We start from the raw sequence: 22,046 nt of genomic DNA, 5'->3' as shown, positions 1-22,046 counted from the left end.
CATTTATCATCTGGCATTATACTATAAAGAAGAGCTTTCTTTATCTCCCATTTAATTCACTTATTTATATATCAGTATGGACTCATGGACCTCATTTTATTATATGAGTGATAATCTATTACTATCACTATTTATTTTGATGCTAAAATAGTCCCAGATTTGGCCAATGGAATCTTTTTAAGTTCGCTCCTGTGTCTTTTTGACATAAGTAATGTCCTTATCATTACTTGAGTACTTTCTGGCACAGTAGATGTCCCAGGCTCATCTCAACCTTTCTCTGCTCCAGCCTGGAATCAGCTGTTTCTCCAGGGTACCTGATGTCTTCAGTGGAGAATGATATTTTAAAACCTACATCTAGGTGTTGTGTGCTCACTGTTAGTGGAATGTCATTCCTTTCCGGCCTTTTCAGTGATGGAGTTAAGAAAATATGTTTGAGAGTGTATATTTATATCCATTTCTATACCTATGTATCTATATATTAAAAACCATGAGTTCACAACGATATCTCTAATTGCAATGCAACATCACAAGGTTTATTCTGGTCTTCCCTGATGCCATACTTGTAACTCCCTTTTTTGACAGTGAGAGACCTGGCTCCTATTATTCTCACTTTACTTATGAGCTAAATCCCAGAGGCACCAAAAGTAGTCTAAGAATTCCCAAGTCATGTAACCCTTGGAAGTTAAACTCCTGATCTTTCATTCCAAATGGGCTCTACCCATAGCCTTTTCCATCTCAGGTGATGGCAACTCCATCCTTGTAGTTGTTCAGGACAAAACCTTGCATTCATCCCTGACTCTTCCTCTCTCTCTCTCTCTCTTTCTCATACCCTGTATCTAATCTGTCAGGAAACACTGACATTTCTGCTTTCAAAATACATTCAGGGCCTTGGACGTGAATCCGGGGTGCAGACTATCAAGCCCAAGTAGAGTCCCTGGCGCACTGGGCAGTGCAGGCAGCGCAGATGACCTGGCTCTGATCCTGAGGACATCAGGCCACCCTGTGCACCTCAGGCTGCTGCCCTGCCACTCCAGCGGATCTGGGTCCATCGCCACACACCACCCAGGTGGTTCCAGGGATTTGGACGTCTGTGTCTTTGAGGGACCATTACTTCACCTGCCACTTGCTTGTGGGATCTTGATTCCCAGGCGAGAGGTCAGGCCCGAGCTCCTATGGTGGGAGCTCTAAGTCCGAACCACTGGACTAACAGAGAAACTCAGATCCAAGGGAATATCAATCAGAGTGAGGCCTCCAGGAAGTCCTCTTCTCAGCATGAAGACCCATCTCTATCCAACTGCCTGCAAACTCCAGTACTGGACATCTCAGGCCAAACAACCAGTAAGACAGGAATACAGCACCACAATTCAAAAAAAAAAAGAAAAAAAAGAAAGAAACGACAAAAAAATATGTTACAGACAAAGGAGGAAGGTAAAAACCTACAAGACCAAATGAATGAAGATGAAATAGGCAATCTACCTGAAAAAGAATGCAGACTAATGATACTAAAGATGATCCAAAATCTCAGAAACAGAACGGAGAAAATACAAGAAACGTTTAACATGGATCTAGAAGAACTAAAGAGCAAACAAATAGCGATGAACAATACAATTACTCAAATTAAAAATACTCTAGGGCTTCCCTGGTGGCGCAGTGGTTGAGAGTCCGCCTGCTGATGCAGGGGACACGAGTTCATGCCCCGGTCCGGGAGGATCCCACATGCCGCGGAGCGGCTGGGCCCGTGAGCCATGGCCGCTGAGCCTGCACATCCAGAACCTGTGCTCTGCGATGGGAGAGGCCACAACAGTGAGAGGCCCGCATACTGCAAAAAAAAAAAAACAACTCTAGAAGGAAGCAATAACAGAATAACTGAGGCAGAAGAATGATAAGTGAGCTGGAAGTTAAAATGGTGGAAATAACTGCCAGGGAACACAATAAAGAAAAAAGAATGAAAAGAATTGAGGACAGTCTCAGAGACCTCTGGGACAACATTAAATGCACCAACATTGGAATTACAGCAGTCCCAGAAGAAGAGGAGAAAAAGAAAGGATCTGAGAAAATACTAGAAGAGATTATAGTGGAAAACTTCCCTAACATGGGAAAGCAAATAGTCAACCAAGTCCAGGAAGCAAAGAGAGTACCAGACAGGATAAATCCAAAGAGAAACATGCTGAGACACATACTAATCAAACTATCAAATAGTAAATACAAAGAAAAAATATTAAAAGCAGCAAGGGAAAAACAACAAATAACATACAAGGGAAAACCATAAGGTTAACAACTAATCTTTCAGTAGAAACTCTGCAAGCCAGAAGGAAGTGGCAGGACATATTAAAAGTGATGAAAGGGAAAAACCTACAACCAAGATTACTCTACCTGGCAAGGATCTCATTCAGATTCGATGGAGAACTTAAAAACTTTCCAGATAAGCAAAATTAAAGAGAATTAAGCATCACCAGCTTTACAACAAATGCTAAAGGAACTTCTCTATGCAGGAAACACAAGAGAAAGAAAAGACCTACAAAAAAAAAAAAAAACCCCAAAGAATTAAGAAAATGGTAATAGGAACATACATATCGATAATTACCTTAAATGTAAATGGATTAAATGCTCCAACCAAAAGACACAGACTGGCTGAATAGATACAAAAACAAGACCCATATATATGCCATCTATAAGAGACCCACTTTAGACCTAGGGACACATACAGACTGAAAGTGATGGGATGGAAAAAAATATTCCATGCAAATGCAAATCAAAAGAAAGCTGGAGTAGCAATTCTCATATCAGACAAAATAGACTTTAAAACAAACACTATTACAAGAGACAAAGAAGGACATTAAATAATGATCATGGGATCAATCCAAGAAGAAGATATAACAATTGTAAATATTTATGCACCCAACATAGGAGCACCTCAATACATAAAGTAAATGCTAACAACCATGAAAGGGGAAATTGACAGCAACACAATTATACTAGGGGACGTTAACACTTTACACTTTCACCAATGGACAGATCATCCAAAATGAAAATAAATAAGGAAACACAAGCTTTAAATAACACATTAAACAAGATGGACTTAACTGATATTTATAGGACACTCCATGCAAAAACAATAGAATACATTTTCTTCTCACGTGCTCATGGAACATTCTCCAGGATAGACCATATCCTGGGGCACAAATCAAACCTTGGAAAATGTAAGAAAATTGAAAACATATCAAGTATCTTTTCCAACCACAACACTATGAGACTAGATATCAATTACAGGAAAAAAACCCGTAAAAACTACAAACATATGGAGGCTAAACAATATGCTACTCAATAACCAAGAGATCACAAAGAAATCAAAAAATACCTAGAAACAAATGACAATGAAAATATGATGACCCAAAACCTATGGGATACAGCAAAAGCAGTTCTAAGAGGGAAGTTTATAGCAATACAATCCTACCTTAGGAGACAAGAATAATCTCAAATAAACAACCTAACCTTACAACTAAAGCAATTACAGAAAGAAGAACAAAAACCCTCCAAGATAGCAGAAGGAAAGAAATCATAAAGATCAGATCAGAAATATATGAAAAGGGAATGAAGGAAACTATAGCAAAGATCAATAAAACTAAAAGCTGGTTCTTAGAGAAGATAAAAAAACTAATGAACCACTAGCCAGACTCATCAAGAAAAAAAGGGAGAAGACTCAAATCAACAGAATGAGAAATGAAAAAGGAGAACTAACAACTGACACTGCAAAAATACAAAGGCTCATGAGAGATTACTACAAGCAACTATATGCCAATAAAATGGACAACCTGGAAGAAACGGACAGATTGTTAGAAAAGCACAACCTCCTGAGACTGAACCAGGAAAAAATAGAAAATATAAACAGACCAATCACAACCACAGAAATTAAAATTATGATTAAAAATCTTCCAAAACACAAAGTCCAGAACCAGATGGCTTCACAGGTGAATTCTATCAAACATTTAGAAAAGCGCTAACACCTATCCTTCTCAAACTCTTCCAAAATATAGCAGAGGGAGGAACACTCCCGAACTCGTTCTACAAGATCACCATCACCCTGATACCAAAACCAGACAAAGATGTCACAAAAAATGAAAACCAAAGGCCAATATCACTGATGAACACAGATGCAAAACTCCTCAACCAAATCCTAGCAAACAGAATCCAGCAGCACATTAAAAGGGGTTTATCCCAGGAACGCAAGAATTCTTCAATATACGCAAATCAATCAATATGATACACCATATTAACATACTGAAGGAGAAAAACCATATGATAATCTCAACAGATGCAGAAAAAGCTTTTGACAAAATTCAACACCTATTTATGGCATAAATTCTCCAGAAGGTAGGCAAAGAGGGAACTTACATCAACATAATAAAGCCATATATGACAAACCCAAAGCCAATCGTTCTCAATGGTGAAAAACTGAAACGATTTCCTCTAAGATCAGGAACAAGACAAGGGTGCCCACTCTCATCCCTATTATTCAGCATACATTTGAACGTGTAAGCCAGAGCAATCAGAGAAGAAAAAGGAATCCAAATCAGAAAAGAATTAAAGCTGTCATTGATTGCAGGTGACATGATACTATACATAGAGAATCATAAAGATGCCTCCAGAAAACTACTAGAGCTAATCAATGAATTTGGTAAAGTAGCAGGATCCAAAATTACTGCACAGAAATCTCTTGCATTCCTATACACTAATGATGAAAAATCTGAAAGTGAAATTAAGGAAACACTCCCATTTACCATTGCAACAAAAAGAATAAAATACGTAGGAATAAACCTACCTAAGGAGACAAAAGACCTGTACGCAGAAAACTATAAGACACTGATGAAAGAAATTAAAGATGATATAAACAGATGGAGAGATATACCATGTTCTTGGATTGGAAGAATCAACATTGTGAAAATGACTATACTACCCAAAGCAATCTACTGATTCAATGCACTCCCTATCAAACTACCAATGGCATTTTTCACAGAAATAGAACAAAAAATTTCACAATTTGTATGGAAACACAAACGACCCTGAATAGCCAAAGCAATCTTGAGAAAGGAAAACAGAGGTGGAGGAATCAGGCTCCCTGACGTCAGACTATACTACAAAGCTACAGTAATCAAGACAGTATGGTACTGGCACAAAAACAGAAATATAGATCAATGGAACAGAATAGAAAGCCCAGAGATAAACCCACACATATATGGTAATCTTATCTTTGATAAAGGAGGCAAGAATATACAGTGGAGAAAAGACAGCCTCTTCAATAAGTGGTGCTGGGAAAACTGGACAGCTACATATAAAAGAATGAAATTAGAACACTCCCTAACACCATACGCAAAAATAAACTCCAAATGGATTAAAGACCTAAATGTAAGTCCAGGCACTATAAAACTCTTAGAGGAAAACATAGGAAGAACACTCCATGACATAAATCACAGCAAGATCCTTTTAGACCCACCTCCTACAGAAATGGAATTAAAACCAAAAATAAACAAATGGGGCCTAATGAAACTTAAAAGCTTTTGCACAGCAAAAGAAATATAAATAAGATGAAAAGACAACCCTCAGAATGGGAGAAAATATTTGCAAATGAAGCAACTGACAAAGGATTAATCTCCAAAATATACAAGCAGCTCATGCACCTCAATATCAAAAAACAAACAACCCAATCCAAAAATGGGTAGAAGACCTAAATAGACATTTCTCCAAAGGAGATACACAGATTGCCAACAAACACATGAAAGGATGCTTAACATCAGTAATCATTAGAGAAATGCAAATCAAAACTACAATGAGGTATCACCTCACACCGTTCAGAATCGCCATCACCAAAAAATCTACAAACAATAAATGCTAGAGAGGTTGTGGAGAAAAGGGAACCCTCTTGCACTGCTGGTTAGAATGTAAACTGGTATAGCTATTATGGAGAACAGTATGGAGGTTCCTTAAAAAACTACAAATAGAACTACCATATGACCCAGCAATCTCACTACTGGGCGTATACCCTGAGAAAACCATAATTCAAAAAGAGTCACGTACCACAATGTTCATTGCAGCTCTATTTACAATATCCAGGACATGGAAGCAACCTAAGTGTCCATCGACAGATGAATAAAGAAGATGTGGCACATATATACAATGGAATATTACTCAGCCATAAAAAGAAACGAAATTGAGTTATTTGTAGTGAGGTGGATGGACCTAGAGTCTGTCATACAGAATGAAGTAAGTCAGAAAGAGAGAAACAAATACTGTATGCTAACACATAGGTTCCGAAGAACCTAGGGGCAGGACAGGAATAAAGACGCAGATGTAGCGAATGGACTTGAGGACACGGGGAGGGGGAAGGGTAAGCTGGGACGAAGTGAGAGGATGGCATGGACATATATACACTACCAAATGTAAAATAGATAGCTAGTGGGAAGCAGCCACATAGCACAGGGAGATCAGCTCGGTGCTTTGTGATCACCTAGAAGGGTGGGATACTGAGGGTGGGATGGAGACCCAAGAGGGAGGAGATATGGGGATATACATATATGTATAGCTGATTCACTTTTTTATACAGCAGAAACTAACCCAACATTGTAAAGCAATTATACTCCAATAAAGAGAAAAAAAAAATACATTCAGAATCTGACCACTTCCCATTACCTCCAGTTCTACCAACCATGCTGATCCAAGCCACCACCACTGTCTTGGGCTTGGATTTCTCCCAACTGGTCTACTTGCCTCTTAATCAGTTTTTTGTCAACACAGGAGCCAGAGTTGTCCTTTTAAAATATGTCACCTACTTTATATATAGTAGTGTGTCTTTTTCAATCCCAATCTCCCAGTTTATCCCCAACCATCCCCCACCCCCGCTTCCCTCACTGGTAACCATAAGTTTGTTTTCCACACCTGTGACTATATTTCTGTTTTGTAAATAAATTCATTTGTATCATTTTTTTAGATTCCACATATAAGCGATATCATATGATATCTGTCTTTCTCTGTCTGAATTATTTCACTCAGAAAACTAATAAGGACCTACTGTACAGCACAGGGAACTTGTGTCAATACTCTGTAATGACCTATATGGGAAAAGAATCTAAAAGAGAATGGATATAGGTATAACTGATACACTTTTCTGTACAGGAGAAACTAAAACAACAGTGTAAATCAACTATACTCTAATAAAAATTTTTTAAAAACAGAAATAAAATAAAATAAAGTGTAAATCACTCGTCTGCTAAAACCCTGCAATGCCCTCCTGTTTTACTCAGAGTAAAAGCCAAAGTCAATGGCTTAAAATGGCTCTACATGATCTGGCCTCTTACACCTTTCTGACTTCATCTCTAACTTTTGTCTCCATCGTCTTACTCCAGGCATGCTAGACTCCTTGCTATTTGTCAAACACTCCAGCCACACTGCCGTTTAAGCCCTTTGCTCTGAATCCTCTGTTAAAAACAATTCCTTCATTTCCCACAAGTGTTCAGTCTCACTTTCTCAATGAGGCTCACCCTGACTCCTGGGTTTGAGATTACATTCCACCCCCCCAGCAGTCTATCCTCCTCATGCTGTTCTAAGTTTTTTTCTTCTGTAACACTAATCACCTTCTCACATACCATGTAATTTACTCATTGATTATGTTAATTATTTATTGCTTATCCTCCATCCCTGGATCTCTGCCAGAATTTAAGCTCCATGAGGGCATGAATTCTTGTCTGTTTTGTTTGCTGATATATTCCAGGTGTCCAGAATGGTGCCTGGCATACAGTGGACACTCAACAAATATTTGGTGATGTTGAATGAATCAATTTTTGAGACCTAGCCTCAAGAATTACTTCATCTCCTATTTTGGCTGTGTAATTTGATTAAAGATTTCCTATAAACCATAATTTGATCTTTAACCTATAACAGCAGTTTGGGCCAATGACTCTCATATTCATACTTCAGACTAATATTCTCGCAAGGAGGAAGGTGTCCTTGACAGATATTTAATAAGTAACACAACCATACCAGTGATCCAAGGGACTTCAATAAATGTCAAATAAAAGTTCCAGAGAAGGGCTTCCCTGGTGGCGCAGGGGTTAAGAGTCCGCCTGCCAATGCAGGGGACATGGGTTCGTGCTCCGGTCCAGGAGGAACCCACATGCCGCGGAGCGGCTGGGCCCGTGAGCCATGGCCGCTAAGCCTGCGCGTCCGGAGCCTGTGCTCTGCAGCGGGAGAGTCCACAGCGGTGAGAGGCCCGCGTATTGCAAAAAATAAAAATAAAAAAAGTTCCAGAGAAAACTGTATAACTTTTATAGAACCTGTGTGAATCTACACGTAAGGCTTCTGCTTTTAATTTCTATAATACTGTGAGGGCCTAGAATTTCATTTGGAGTTAATGTACACATTTGACAAACTTGACAATTTTAAGAGCACTATTTAAAAACCTTCCAGGGACTTCCCTGATGGCACAGTGGATAAGGCTCCACGCTCCTAATGCAGGGAGTCCGGGTTCAATTACTGGTTGGGGAACTAGATCCCACGTGCATGCCGCAACTAAGAGTTCGCATGCCACAACTAAGGAGCTGGCAAGCCACAACTAAGGAGCCCACCTGCCACAACTAAGACCCGGCACAACCAAATAAATAAAATAAATAAATATTTTTTAAAAACCCATAGCTTTTGCCCCAGAGAAACTACCTAAGGTGATAGTGTTTATTGACTTAGTCAACAAGTATTCATAGGGCACCTACTATGTGCCAGGCATCGTGCACAGTGCAAATGTGCATGACGCAAACCCTGTCCTTGAGTATCTTGCACTCTTTAAAAACAAACAAACAAACAAACAAACACACAAAACCTTCCAGTTCTCCTTCTACTGATCAAAATGGAGATTAACAACCTAACACACTGCATTTCCCAGCACCTACCAGGCCAGGTTTTTTTTTTTTTTTTTTGCGGTACGCGGGCCTCTCACTGTTGTGGCCTCTCCCGTTGCGGAGCGCAGGCTCAGTGGCCATGACTCACGGGCCTAGCCGCTCCGCGGCATTTGGGATCTTCCCAGACCAGGGCACGAACCCGTGTCCCCTGCATCGGCAGGCGGACTCTCAACCACTGCGCCACCAGGGAAGCCCCCAGGCCAGGTATTTTTAATATCAGGTTCACCAACGGTTTTTGTATACAGAAGTTTGTGTGTATCTATTTTCAGTGGTGGAAGGAAAAGCTAATACTTTCTTCAAATTCTCAAAGGAGACTCTGACTTAAAAAAATTAAGAAACATTACATTTCACTATTTAGTGGCACACCTCCATTAACAGTTTCCTGAGGGCAGGAACCATGTCTTTCCCATCATCAAATCTCAGTGCCTAGAAAATAATACATAAAAAATGTTTGTTGAACCATCAAAAATAAATGAATGAGTAAAGAACAAATGAATGAATCACTGCTGCCTCAGCTCACACTCTCTCCCCTTCCTCCAGGTTTCTGAGGAGGTGGACCCCAGCAGTACATCAAGACAATCTGAATGATAATGTTTCAGAAAGTGAGAACCACTCCAAGAAGTTATCACTAGATTTGAGTGAGGGAAACTTCATAGGAGTGGAAAAGAAATCTTAAAGATGGGAGAGACTGTTGTCTTTCTCTAGCTTTTTAAAGTTATGGTGTTCTTTGGAGGCACTGGGTTCCTAGGGGCTATGGGGCTTTGTGTACTGCTGGGTACTAAGAGGAGAGGCCCAGAGTACAGGGTGCAAGAACTTGCCCTAGGTCCTCAGTTTAATGGGAAAAGGTGATAATACCTTTATGTTCCTTTCTAAGTCATTCATCAGGGTAGGAAAGAAGGCAGAAATTCAAATAAGAACGCTGTCTAGGGGTGGGGCTAATGGTGGACTCCAGGAGGGCTCAATGCCAAGGAGTATTTCCCAGAACTTCTGCGGCCGGTGTGCTTTTCCCCGTGGTGAACCACAGACACTCCCCGCCTCTGCAGGAGACCCTCCAACACTAGCAGATATATGCCCAGGAGTCTCAACTGGAGAGCATGTCTCTACTATGCTCTCTGAAGACAGGATTCAGACATCCTTGACAAATTGATAGCAAGGACATCTTTTGAAAAATAGATTTGCTGATCTTTTCTTTAAGTACTTCCTTTGGCTCATCTCTGGGAGTGATACAGCAGACAGGGTCTTGGTACTACGGTGGGTGTCAGGCCTGTGCCTCTGAGGTGGGAGAGCTGAGTTCAGGACATTGGTCCACCAGAGACCTCCTGTCTCCAAGTAATATTAAATAGCGAAAGCTCTCCCAGAGATCTCCATCTCAACGCTAAGACCCAGCTCCACTCAATGACCAGCAAACTGCAGTGCTGGACACCTTAGGGCAAACAACTAGCAAGACAGGAACACAACTCCACCCATTAGCAGAGAGGCCGCCTAATATCATAATAAGGTCAAAGACACCCCAAAACACACCACCGGACGCGGTCCTGGTCACCAGAAAGACAAGATCCAGCCTCATCCACCAGAACACAGGCACTAGTCCCCTCCACCAGGAAGCCTACACAACCCACTGAACCAACCTTAGCCACTGGGGACACACACTAAAAACAAAGGGAACTACGAACCTGCACCCTGCAAAAAGGAGACCCCAAACACAGTAAGCTAAGCAAAATGAGAAGACAGAGAAACACACAGCAGATGAAGGAGCAAGGTAAAAACCCACCAGACCTAACAAATGAAGAGGAAATAGGCAGTCTACCTGAAAAAACATTCAGAGTAATGACAGTACAGATAACCCAAAATCTTGGAAATAGAATGGAGGAAATACAAGAAACGTTTAACAAGGACCTAGAAGACCTAAAAAAGCAAACAAACAATGAAGAACAACACGAAAAATGAAATTAAAAATTCTCTAGAAGGAATCAATAGCAGAATAACTGAGGCAGAAGAACGGGTAACTGACCTGGAAGATAAAATAGTGGAATAAACACTGCAGAGCAGAATAAAGAAAAAAGAATGAGAAGTATTGAGGACAGTCTTACAGACCTCTAGGACAACATTAAACACACCAACATTCGAATTATAGGGTCCCAGAAAAAGAAGAGAAAAAGAAAAGGACCAAGAAAATATTTGAAGAGATTATAGTTGAAAACTTCCCTAATGTGGGAAAGGAAATAGTTAATCAAGTCCAGGAAACACAAAGAGTCCCATACAGGATAAATCCAAGGAGGAACATGCCAAGACACATATTAATCAAACTATCAAATAGTAAATACAAAGAAAAAATATTAAAAGCAGCAAGGGAAGAACAACAAATAACATACAAGGGAATCCCCATAAGGTTAACAGCTGACCTTTCAGCAGAAACTCTGCAAGCCACAAGGGAGTGGCAGGACATATTTAAAGTGATGAAACGGAAAAACCTACAACCAAGATTACTCTATCCAGCAAGGATCTCATTCAGATTCAACAGAGAAATTAAAACCTTCACAGACAAGCAAAAGCTAAGAGAATTCAGCACCACCAAACCAGCTTTTACAACAAATGCTAAAGGAACTTGTTTAGGCAGGAAACTCAAGAGAAAGAAAAAACCTACAATAACAATCCCAAAACAATTAAGAAAATGATAATAGGAACATATATATCGATAATTACCTTAAATGTAAATGGATTAAATGCTCCAACCCAAAGACATAGACTGGCTGAATGGATAAGAAAGCATATATGCTGTCTACAAGAGACCCACTTCAGACCTAGGGACACATACAGACTAAAAGTGAGGGGATGGAAACAGATATTCCATGCAAATGGAAATCAAAAGAAAGCTGGAGTAGCAATTCTCATATCAGACAAAATAGACTTTAAAACAAAGACTATTAGAAGAGACAAAGAAGGACAACACATAAGGATCAAGGGATCAATCCAAGAAGAAGATATAACAATTGTAAATATTTATGCACCCAACATAGGAGCACCTAAATAAATAAGGCAAATGCTAACAGCTATAAAAGGGGAAATCAACAGTAACACAATCATATTAGGGGATGTTAACACCCCACTTTCACCAATGGACAGATCATCCAAAATGAAAATAAATAAGGAAACACAAGCTTTAAATAATACAATAGACAAAATGGACTTTACTGATATTTATAGGACATCCCACCCCAAAACAACAGACTACACTTTCTTCTCAAGTGCTCATGGAATATTCTCCAGGATAGATTATATCTTGGGTCACAAATCAAGCCTTGGTAAACTTAAGAAAACTGAAATTGTATCAAGTATCTTTTCTGACCACAATGCTATAAGACTAGGTATCAATTACAGGAATAAATCTGTAAAAAATACAAACACATGGAGGCTAAACAACACACTACTTAATAACCAAGAGATCGCTGAAGAAATCAAAGAGGAAATCAAAAAATACCCAGAAAGAAATGACTATGAAAACACAACGACCCAATACCTACGGGATGCAGCAAAAGCAGTTTTAAGAGGGAAGTTTATAGCTACACAAGCCTACCTTAAGAAACAAAGAATATCTCAAATAAAAAACCTAACCTAACACCTAAAACAATTAACCAAAACCCAAAGTTAGCGGAAGGAAAGAAATCATAAATATCATATCAGAAATAAATGAAAAAGAAACAAAGGGAATGATAGCAAAGATCAATAAAACTAAAAGCTGGTTCTTTGAGAAGATAAACAAAATTGATAAACCATTAGCCAGACTTATCAAGAAAAAAAGGGAGAAGACTCAAATCAATAGAATTAGAAATGAAAAAGGAGAAGTAACAAATGACACTGCAGAAACACAAAGGCTCATGAGCGATTACTACAAGCAACTATATGCCAATAAAACGGACATCTTGGAAGACATGGACAAAGTCTTAGAAATGCACAACCTTCCAAGACTGAACCAGGAAGAAATAGAAAAAAGGAACAGACCAATCACAAGCACTGAAATTGAAACTGTGATTAAAATTCTTCCGACAAACAAAGGCCCAGGACCAGATGGCTTCACAGGCGAATTCTATCAAACATTTACAGAAGAGCTAACACCTATCCTTCTCAAACTCTTCCAAAATATAGCAGAGAGAGGAACACTCCCAAACTCATTCTACGAGGCCACCATCACTCTGATACCAAAACCAGACAAAGATGTCACAAAGAAAGAAAACTACAGGCCAATATCACTGATGAACATAGATGCAAAAATCCTCAACAAAATACTAGCAAACAGAATCCAACAGCACATTAAGAGGAATATACACCATGATCAAGTGGGGTTTATCCCAGGAATGCAAGGACTCTTCAATATACGCAAATCAATCAATGTGATACACCATATTAACAAATGGAAGAATAAAAACCATATGATCATCTCAATAGATGCAGAAAAGGCTTTCAACAAAATTCAACACCCATTTATGATAAAAACCCTCCAGAAAGTAGGCATAGAGGGAACCTTCCTCAACATAATAAAGGCCATATATGACAAACCCACAGCCAACATCATTCTCAATGGTGAAAAACTGAAAACATTTCCACTAAGATCAGGAACAAGACAAGGCTACCCACTCTCACCACTATTATTCAACATATTTTTGGAAGTTTTAGCCACAGCAATCAAAGAAGAAAAAGAAATAAAAGGAATACAAATTGGAAAAGAAGAAGTAAAGCTGTCACTGTTTGCAGATGACATGATACTATACATACAGAATCCTAAAGATGCTACCAGAAAACTACTGGAGCTAATCAATGAATGTGGTAAAGTGGCAGGATACAAAATTAATGCACAGAAATCTCTTGCATTCCTATACACTAATGATGAAAAATCTGAAAGTGAAATTAAGAAAACACTCCCATTTATCACTGCAGCGAAAAGAATAAAATATGTAGGAATAAACCTACCTAAGGAGACAAAAGACCTGTATGCAGAAAATTATAAGACACTGATGAAAGAAATTAAAGATGATACAAATAGATGGAGAGATATACCACGTTCTTGGATTGGAAGAATCAACATTGTGAAAATGAGTCTACTACCCAAAGCAATATACAGATTCAATGCAATCCCTATCAAACTACCACTGGCATTTTTCACAGAAGTAGAACAAAAAATTTCACAATTTGTATGGAAACACAAAAGACCCTGAAGAGCAAAAGCAATCTTGAGAAAGAAAAATGGAGCTGGAGGAATCAGGCTCCCTGACTTCAGACTATATTACAAAGCTACAGTAATCAAGACCATATGGTACTGGCACAAAAACAGAAATATATATCAATGGAACAGGATAGAAGAAAGCCCAGAGATAAACCCACGCACACAAGGTCACCTTTTCTTTGATAAAGGAGGCAAGAATATACAGTGGAGAAAAGACAGCCTCTTCAATATGTGGTGCTGGGAAAACTGGACAGCTACAATGAAATTAGAACACTCCCTAACACCATACACAAAAATAAACTTAAAATGGATTAAAGGCCTAAATGTAAGGCCAGACATTATCAAACTCTTAGAGGAAAACATAGGCAGAACACTCTATGACATAAATCACAGCAAGATCCTTTTTGACCCACCTCCTAGAGAAATGGAAATAAAAACAAAAATAAACAAATGGGACCAATGAAACTTAAAAGCTTTTGCACAGCAAAGGAAATCATAAACAAGACATAAAGACAACCCTCAGAATGGGAGAAGATATTTACAAATGAAGCAACTGACAAAGGATTAATCTCCAAAATTTACAAGCAGCTCATGCAGCTCAATATGAAAAACAGAAACAACCCAATCCAAAAATGGGCAGAAGCCCTAAACAGACATTTCTCCAAAGAAGATATACAGACTGCCAACAAACACATGAAAGGATGCTCAATGTCAATAATCACTAGAGAAATGCAAATCAAAACCAAAATGAGGTATCACTTCACACCAATCAGAATGGCCATCATCAAAAAATCTAGAAACAATAAATGCTGGAGAGGGTGTGGAGAAAAGGGAACCCTCTTGCACTGTTGGTGGGAATGTAAACTGATACAGCCACTATGGAGAACAGTATGGAAGTTCCTTAAAAAACTAATAATAGAATTACCACACAAACCAGCAATCCCACTACTGGGCATATACCCTGAGAAAAACATAATTCAAAAAGAGTCATGTACCACAATGTTCATTGCAGCTCTATTTACAATAGCCAGGACGTGGAAGCAACCTAAGTGTCAATGGACAGATGAATGGATAAAGAAGATGTGGCACATATATACAATGGAATATTACTCAGCCATAAAGAAACAAAATTGAGTTATTTGTAGTGAGGTGGATGGACCTAGAGTCTGTCATACAGAGTGAAATAAGTCAGAAAGAGAAAAACAAATACCGTATGCTAACGCACATATATGGAATCTAAAAAAAAATGGTTCTGATGAACCTAGGGGCAGGGCAGGAATAAAGACGCAGAGGTCGAGAATGGACTTGAGCATATCGGGTGGGGGAAGGGTAAGCTGGGACGTAGTGAGAGTGGCATGGAGTTATAAATACTACCAAATGTAAAACAGATAGCTAGTGGGAAGCAGCTGCATAGCACAGGGAGATCAGCTCGGTACTCTGTGACCACCTAGAGGGATGGGATAGGGAGGGTGGGAGTGAGACGCAAAAGGGAGGAGACATGGGGATATATGTATATGTATAGCTGATTCACTTTGTTATAAAGCAGAAACTAACATACCACTGTAAAGCAGTTATAGTCCAGTAAAGACGTTTAAAAAAAAAACAACAAAAAGAACAAGAACCCTGTCCAGGAATAAACAGGGATTTATGAGGTATCTTTTTGGAATGTGAATATATTAGTCAGGGCACAGAGGCTACTCCTCTAATAGCATACCCTGAACTTCTAAGGGATTTTGAAATATTTATTACACAATTTATGCACCATGTTGTCCAAAAGGATTCATTTCTATTTATAAGAGAACTATCCACTAAGATTGATCAGGCTGTGGTTGAGGACAGATTCAATCTCTGGAATTGGCTGCATCTGTCCTGCTGAGGGAAATTTCTGCTACGGATGGCTTGGCTATGAATTACCCGAAATACTCCAGAGGGCAGCAAGCCGCCTTCTGTCCCCAGTTGACACTCAGCAATAGACCAAAGTGGCTACAGAACCCAGTGAGTTGCCCAGAAATAATCATGACTCAGGTTCTTTAAGGCCACAGTGACAGTGATGGCTAACCTCATAGAAAAAGCTGCACGAGAACCTCTCCCCTAAATCAGACCCCACAAACCATGTTTATGACAGAGGCAAGGGAAGAAGCAAAAAAGGGGTAAAGCAAACATGCATACAATGGAGAAATCTTCCATTTACCCTTTATGCTGAGCAAAAGAGCAGTAACTGGGGGCAGGTGTAGTCATGGTCACACTTCATTCTCAGTACATCTGTGAGTATCTACTAGGCGTTAAAGCACAGTGCTGGGTACGGGGGGTACTAAGTGAACAAGATGAGAGCCCAAGATCTCTAGTGGTAGAGATAAACATAAATGCTAATAACTGTAATTCAAGTGAGAAAGAGAGGTACAGATACATGTTTTTAGAAGAGGTGGTGAGAATATTTGCTACTGGCAGCGGGGTCTGTTGCTTGTGCTTGGTGGATCAAGGAAGGAAGGAGTGAAGGTTGGGACCTTGGGTAGCCAGCTAAGGAGGCCTCTTCTCTTTTCTTTCCTCCCTGTCTCCCTCTCTTCATTTCTTTCTTCTTAATACTTTATATCCTTGGAAGTTTTGAATAGAGAATTAAAGATGATCAGATCTATTCTCTGGAGAGATTAATCAGGTAGTAATGAAGTTTGTGGGAATGGAAATTAAGAGACAGAGGCAACGGATATTTAGGACATAAAATCAACAGGTCCAGCCCACTGACTGTTGTGGGGATCAGCAAGAAGGATGAGTCAAAGGTGACTTGGAGAATGCTGATGTCATTCAAGAATAGGGTCCCCAGGAGAGAAACAGGAGGCTTGAGAGAAACATACGATGTGTGGTTTTGGACACACTGAAGTGCTAGTGAAGCTACCTGACAGGCTGTGGGACATGTGGGGCTAAAGCCCTGGGGAGAGGTCTGGATTGCTGAAACTACAGATGAGAGAGCGTTCTGCATACAAATGGGAGCTGACACCGTGAAAATGCATGAGATCTACAAGGGAGGGAGTTTAGGAGGAGGAGAGAAGAGGGTCAAGGACAGAACCTGAGGGAATGCATGCATATAGGATGAGAAAAAGGGCCAGACAACAAAACGAAAAGAGTAGGCATCAGAGAAATAATCTGAGACTCAGCAGACTGTCACAGAAAATAAAGGAGGCAAGTGGCTCAGGAAGGAGTGGGAGGTCACAGTGGGAAGTGCCACACAGAGATCAGAGTATGAGACTTAAGGAAATGCTGGTAGGGCTTAGACTTGTGGTGGGATCACAAATCAGGTTTCAAGCTCAAAGGTTAAAGAGGGAGGAACGGTTATCTAGTTTACATATAGTAGTGTGTGTATGTTAATCCCAAGCTCCTAATTTATGCCCCCCCCCAGGTTTCACCTTTGGTAACCATAAATTTGTTTTCGAAATCTGTGAGTCTGTTTCTGTTTTGTAAATAAGTTCATTTGTATCATTTTTATAACTAGATTCCACGTATGAGTGGACCTTCTGTATAGCACAGGGAACTCTACACCATATTCTGTAATAACCTATATGGGTAAAGAGTCTGAAAAAGAATGATATATGTATATGTATAACTGAATCACTTTGCTGTACACCTGAAACTAACACACATTGTAAGTCGACAATACTCCAATAAAATTAAACAAAAAAGAGGGAACGTATGAATTGTTCAATTCATATTTGTGAACGTCCATCTATCTTTACTGCTTGCTTCTTCTTTTTCCTCACTGAACTCACCATCTGTCCACACTCCTCACTGCTATGTGCAAGTTTCTAAAGCCTCTTCCTATTAAGGATTCAATAGACACTGACAAATATTGACAAAACGAATGAGTAAGTCCCTCTAGGAAACCCCAGGCTCCTAGCAGGTTATTGCTTATCTAGATTTTGTTCCCCAGGCAAAGATATACTGAACACAAAGAAATGTAGTTGTTTATTTTCATGGGCTGTGAGTCAGACAGGTCTGGGTTTAAATCCTTATACCCCTACCACTTCCTAACTGTGTAATGTCAATGTGTCAACTGAAAAAGGATATAATAATAGTTCTTACTTCATAGAGCTGATGTGAGGACTAACTGGGATAATGTACATGGTGCCTAATATATAATAAGGGCTCAAAAACTGTATCACTCTTTATTCTGTCACTGGACATTATCAAGGTTACTTACCGAAATAAGTATTTATTATTATTTTTTTTTACATCTTTATTGGAGTGTAATTGCTCTACAATGGTGTGCTAGTTTCCGCCCTACAACAAAGTGAATCAGCTACACACACACACATGTTCCCACATCTCCTCCCTCTTGCGTCTCCCTCCCTCCCACAAGTATTTATTATTGATAGAGACAATAAGGAACACAAAAGCAGCATTTGAAATCGTTTCTGAACTCACAGGAGTTTACAATCTCATTAGAAGAGTCAAGGCTGACATAGATGAGAAAATAAAGGAAAAATACCCTACAGGTGCTAGGTGGTGTGGTAATGTCTATATGTGAAACAGGAAATGAGGACAAGGTGGAGATCACTGGAGATTCAAAACAGAGGTGGGATGAAGATACTTTTGATAGGCTATTGAGAGAGAGACAGAGAGACAGAAAGTAGTCCAGAGGATGGGTGAATGTGTTAATGCAGAAATGCCTATGCAGGTATTGGGGTCACTTATGACCAGCTTCCCGAACATGGAAGATAAGTGATGAGGAGTAACTACCTATGAAACTGTTTATGGCAGGATGGATCCTGTCAAGACTTTAGTACAACAGTTCTTGGTGTTTGGTGGCTATTGTTGGGAAGTCCGTGCAAGTCTATCTGGAGGTGGGCAGAAAGACCTGGTAGGGAGACTGGCCTCACATGGCAGAATCAGATAGGCAGACTGAAGTCTGATGCTCATGCAAGGGTCCAGAGGACTAAATACTTTTTTGAATACCAGCCAGGATTGGAAGCAAAAGACTCATTCCAGACAGGATTTGCTCCTAATGAACCAATAAATCTGGATCTTGAGCCTTTAGATAACGGAGCATCAGGGGAGCTGGGGCAGAAGTGGGACAGGCAGATATCAGTGCCACAAGTACGCATATGTGCACCAGTGAATGAATGGTTATGTGTGTGCATACTTCCAAAGTCTTCCTGGGTATTGCAGAGACTCTAAATCTCCCTAAAGATTGCAGACAGCATCATTCTTTTGACACCTTTAGGTTTTGCAAAGCTACACACTCTAATTACATTTAGTGACAAACCATCTTAGAACTTAAGTGTATTTAGCCATTTCAAGTCTGTAACAGAAAATGGCATTAAATGATAAAGTTTCCCTACCAAATTAAATACGCCTAACCATTCTATTTATAGATGAAAGAAAAACATAACTCAGATATAGCTCTTCCAAATTCAGTGACCAACTTCTAAAACATCTGCACTGAAAAGATATGATGTTGAGAAGCATTGGGGGAAAGAATCACAGTATTTGCCACTAGTGTCATTCACTGATCTCAATTAATAGGATGTCCACTTGCTGGGTATATAAATTAATCCAGGTTTAACTGGTTACTGGAAAGGTATCGTATTTTTAAAAAGTTCATTCTCAAATGAAAGCACACATTGATTTCTAAAAGTCAATTTTGCAGTTTGCATTTCCAAGTTTTAAATTTTTCTCAAATATCTGAAGTTAAGATTGTCATTACTGACAATACCTACATTATGAAAGAGGTACCTTCCCAGAGTTCATCAGTGCTTCTTTTCTCATAGATTCAATGCTATAAATAATGCGTTAGGTTCTACGGACCAGCCAAGCCATGGACTTAATCCAATGGTGGCAATCTGGATCCCTAGCGCCTCGTGTAAGACCTGGCACATGGTGCTCTGTATTTATTTAGTTTTAATTTATTTATTTATTTTTGGCTGCGTTGGGTCTTCGTTGCTGCAGGTGGGCTTTCTCTAGTTGTGGCGAGCGGGGGCTACTCTTTGTTGTGGTGCGTGGGCTTCTCATTGCGGTGGCTTCTCTTGTGGAGCACGGGCTCTAGGTGTGCGGGCTCAGTAGTTGTGGCGCACGGGCTTAGTTGCCCCACGGCATGTGGGATCTTCCCAGACCAGGGCTTGAACCCGTGTCCCCTGCGTTGGCAGGCGGATTCTTAACCATTGCGCCACCAGGGAAGTCCTGCACATGGTGCTCTTTAAAAACTTGCTGAACAAATGATCTAATGAATCAACAGATAAATGAAGTATAGGTCTATGCTGTCCTGAAAGTAAATAACTCATAAAAACGACCTACCATATATAAAAATGTTTCTTTTGGAAAATGTCTTCTGAGTCCCAGCTTAGTCACCAGGAATGACCTCTCCTATGGTTCATCCTCTAACTTTGGTTGCCAAACGGGAATTTCTCCCTCAGCTCTGAAAGAAAACTCAAATTAAGTACCAGCTATCCTTGACATTTTCTCACTTCTCACTTTATAGGAAGTCCTATAAAGAAAGAGGGGTGAAAGGAAGGGGATGATGAGAGGAGAGTGATGGGAAAGTTTGGGACACATTCAGCAGAGACTATCATTAGGGTTGGTCCAACCTATTTTGTCAGTACATGTTCAACATTAGCATGACTGGAGCAGGTGAGGACAGAGACTGGAGTGGGTAGGGGTCAAGGTAGCAAAGAGTCTGCACTTGTCTCAGGCAGGGCTAACACTGAGGAAAGGAGTCTTCCTGTGGCAGCCCATCTAAGGCCAAAGCACTATAGCATAGTGGTCAAGTGCAAGGCCCCTGGAGCCAGAATTCCTGGGTTCAAACCGCAGCTCCCAACTTATTAGCTTTGTGATGTCAGATGAGGTACTTAACCTCTCTGTATCCCAGTAAAATGGGGATAAGGGTCCTTACCTCAAGAGTTGTAGGAGGATTAAATAAATTCACAGTGCCTGTGATGTACAAGGGGTGTTTAAGTGTTAACTAAACAAACACATTAGGCTCCTAATAAGTTGCTAATTACATGTTATACATGTGATATTAAATGAATATTAAAAACATATTCGGGTTTCCCTGGTGGCGCAGTGGTTGAGGGTCCGCCTGGGAATGCAGGGGACGCGGGTTCGTGCCTCAGTCCGGGAGGATCCCACGTGCCGCGGAGCGGCTGGGCCCGTGAGCCATGGCCGCTGAGCCTGCGCGTCCGGAGCCTGTGTTCCGCAACGGGGGAGGCCACAACAGTGAGAGGCCCGTGTACCGCAAAACAAAACAAAACAAAACAAAAAAAACCATATTCAACCTCGGTAACTATAGGCCTTCCTAAGGATTAAGGAGCAAGAAGAAAAAAAGGTGGGTATTGTTTACTAAATATCAATAAAAAGCATAGTACTATCTTCAGTTGTACTGGGACCACTGTTTTTACCTCAAAGGAAAAAAATTGTGCCAAATCACCATCTAGGAATAGGAATTGTAAAATGGTACTCTGAGGTTCTCAATGAGAACCAAGCAAATCTTAGACTTATTTTAGGAGTGTATTTTCTTCTGATGATACGGAAGAATATAAATTCAGCTCTTTTTTTTTTTTTTTGACAGTGCTGCCCTATGAACAACTATTCAAAATGGGTTCCATTAAAGAGTTCATCTCATTTCACTAAGTGAAATAAGGTCATCCTTTTTAATTTCAGAAATGTCTATGCCCAGCCAAGTGACAAACGTCATTTGGACCCTTGGTACATAAATTGCAGTAATTTTTTAGACACAAACTTCAGGGTTGGACTGCCAAGTCCACATGCTTCCTTTCATGGTTTGCCAGCACAAAGAATTACTAGGGGAAACCGTTTGTTAAATGAAAAAGGTTACGTCATATTGAAGGACTGAGTGCTTAGGAATGGTTTCCCTTTGCCCAGTATTCGAAGATCAGAGTAGC

General features: G+C 39.9%; 1 protein-coding gene and 1 long non-coding RNA gene across 3 annotated transcripts in view; both read right to left on the bottom strand.

The window, feature by feature from the left end:
- The window catches only part of FRMD5 (FERM domain containing 5), a 340,548-nt gene that overhangs the window by 131,129 nt on the left and 187,373 nt on the right, over positions 1-22,046 (bottom strand). The gene's annotated exons all lie outside the window — the stretch shown is intronic.
- LOC125963652 (uncharacterized) overlaps positions 5,957-22,046 on the bottom strand; it is a 63,809-nt gene continuing 47,719 nt past the window's right edge. Inside the window, exons 2-3 of the long non-coding RNA XR_007475901.1 lie at positions 15,320-15,421; positions 5,957-6,234 (exon numbers count right to left, since the gene is read on the bottom strand). This is a non-coding gene — a long non-coding RNA (uncharacterized LOC125963652). The remainder of the gene's footprint in view (positions 6,235-15,319; positions 15,422-22,046) is intronic.

This window comes from Orcinus orca, chromosome 2 (assembly GCF_937001465.1).
Source record: "Orcinus orca chromosome 2, mOrcOrc1.1, whole genome shotgun sequence".
In the NCBI taxonomy this organism is placed as follows: domain Eukaryota; kingdom Metazoa; phylum Chordata; class Mammalia; order Artiodactyla; family Delphinidae; genus Orcinus; species Orcinus orca.
The sequence above is the reverse complement of the archived record's forward strand: the minus strand, read 5'-3'. Positions and strand labels throughout refer to the sequence as shown.